Genomic DNA, 2,481 nt, shown 5'->3' with positions numbered 1-2,481 from the left:
CCAAGTCAAWGGCATGAAAGTCAAAGTCAAGTCCGAGTCTTTGAGCATTTTTTCAAGTCAAGTCTCAAGTCGTGATTTTAACGACTCGAGTCCAAGTCATGTGACTCGAGTCCCCACCTCTGCCTCACACACATGCTGACTCCAGTCTGCACCTGCTCTCTCCCCAGCAGACTGAAGGGCTCTGCATGATCGGGCTGAAATGCTGAAATTGTTTCCCGTTGTCATAGCATCAGGACGAAAGTCGCACCAGATTGTTCTCAGCCTCATGTTGTCCACACAAGCATGCACACACAGATGCACCCCTAGAGTCACTTAGTAGATTCTAAGTTACCCAACACGCAGTGTTTTGGAAATGTTTGGAAGCTGCAGAAACATGAGAGAGCCGATGGATGGGGAGAGTCAGAACTGCCTTTGCTGTGAAGCAACAGAGATAACAGCTGTACTACCCTGCAGTCCAAAAGTAAATTATGTACTCTGTATATTATTATGTGATAAACAGTAATTCAGCATAACAGGGTATTGTGTTTTTTATGCGCATGTTAGCTTCCTTTGACTTGCTGGCTTTATTTACCTTTTCTAAGCTTAAAAATTCTGTTCAACTACAAAATGTTGGGATCTGGGGTGGTGCTGCTTTGTGTTTTTTTTTTTTTTTGCCCCTTTCTCCACCAGAGGGCAGCTGGGATCCATTCTGGAGGGGCGTGACTGACAGTGGCTGGTTACCTACGCACCTGCAGGTCGTTTATCATCAAGAGGGGTATAAGCAAGAGGGGCAGCCAACACTTCTTTGCCAGAGTGTTTTGCCAGTAATGATACTCAAGGCCTCCTGAGCTCCTTGTGATTTTGTTTCTCGTGAGAAATTCCCTAGTGRTCTTTKTGTGTCCTCTCTTCAGGTGATCCATTGTGACGCCATGACTGATTCCCACTAACAGTCTGAATACTGGCAGTTTCCCTGTGCTCCATTCATCTCGTGACGCTGTGGGCCTTACCCACTGGAAGCCCGAGTTCCACATGCCTCCAAGCCGTTGAACCAAACCTCTCTGGATTCCTCTGTTGGCTGGCCCCTTACTCCTCCGACCTGAAAGGCAGAACTGTTACCTGTCCGCCCTCCACCGTGATATCTCTCCCGTCGCTGTTCCCCGCCGACTCACAGCCTACCTACTCTTGTTGAACGCCACCCCTGGTAACCTCAGTATTTCCCTCCTGCATACTACGTCCTCCATCCAAGTAAGCTCTCTCGCCGATTCACTATCTAAATCCTTCCCATCTTCAAAACTCACCTCCTGCTTCTCTCCATCCAGCGTTCCCAATTCCAGAAGCCGCAAGCTCTTGGATCTGCAGTTTTGATTATTTTGTTTTTTTTATTAAACATATTTAACTGATTTCCTGTTCTCCGTCTCGTGTTCTGCATGTGGGTCAGAAAAATACAACCCACTATGACAAAAAACTGCATTCAGTGCTTCCCACTGCTCCACGAGTATCTTTCTTTTGAAATGTTTCATCATACCTCCTGTTGTTTTGTGTCCATGTGCAGGAAAACGCATCCGATTTCAGAATCTACTGGGAATATCCAACAGAAAACACAGTACAGCTCATTTTATGTTTCACTCATAACTGTAGACTGCAGCAAAAACATGCACAGTGAAAATTGCCTACATTGGAGGACTTGATTGGATTCTATTTAAATGAATGGAGTAATAGTGTAATTGTAGTAACAATTACACTTGCAAACACCAGGAAATTAAAGAGTCAATTTGATCAGATTTCCTTTTGTTTCCATTATTTCCCACTATCTACAGTCCAAAGGGTTCTTATCTCGGCTTCCAATGGACTCGCAATACAGAAAGGTGTTTGATTCTTTCTAGATAAAAATTTAAGGAGAAGGAGATGTTGGAGACACTGTGCAGGGGTAAACAGATGTAATTATCACATGGTATCATACAAATTTTGGTTGGCCTTGGATATGTAACAAAATGATGATCTAAACAGCAAAGTCAAGCCGTCACTGGCAACAGCAGAAAAATTAAGGTTCTGGAGTGGAAGTCTAAACTTTTTATGAGGTCAGTTTAAAAAATGGTATAATTTTTAGGTAAATTACTATATTTTATTAACTGGTTCATCCCAAAGAAGTGGTACATAATAGTCATCCATAGTTCAGAAAAATTGGTCAATAAAGTTGGGCACAGCAATTAATTGGTGGCAATTTGTGTCAGGAGATTTCATGTGTACATCCTACAAGACTTTCCCGTGTCAAAGCTATAAATAACTGGAGGTTGAAGGTAATCCTGCTCCACCGGCTAAGTCAGCTAATGTTTTTTTTATTTTTAAACCCAAATCAAACTTCTTTCACACAGAGAATGGAATGACACAAACGCGTATGTCATTACAAAATGTACACAACTTCACAAAAGTATCATCATGACAGCATACAGCATATGAGTTATTGAGTGGATTGAAATAGAGAAACCTTGAATACATGGTTTA

At 42.4% G+C, this 2,481-nt stretch overlaps 1 long non-coding RNA gene across 1 annotated transcript; it reads left to right on the top strand.

Annotated features, from left to right (window-relative positions):
- Positions 1 to 676: 676 nt before the first annotated feature.
- Positions 677 to 1,379, top strand: LOC103471151 (uncharacterized). Its single transcript, XR_534593.2, has 2 exons — positions 677 to 1,224; positions 1,299 to 1,379. It is a non-coding gene; the product is annotated as an uncharacterized LOC103471151 (long non-coding RNA).
- The last annotated feature ends 1,102 nt before the right edge of the window (positions 1,380 to 2,481 follow it).

This window comes from Poecilia reticulata, linkage group LG10 (assembly GCF_000633615.1).
Source record: "Poecilia reticulata strain Guanapo linkage group LG10, Guppy_female_1.0+MT, whole genome shotgun sequence".
NCBI lineage: Eukaryota > Metazoa > Chordata > Actinopteri > Cyprinodontiformes > Poeciliidae > Poecilia > Poecilia reticulata.
The sequence above is the reverse complement of the archived record's forward strand: the minus strand, read 5'-3'. Positions and strand labels throughout refer to the sequence as shown.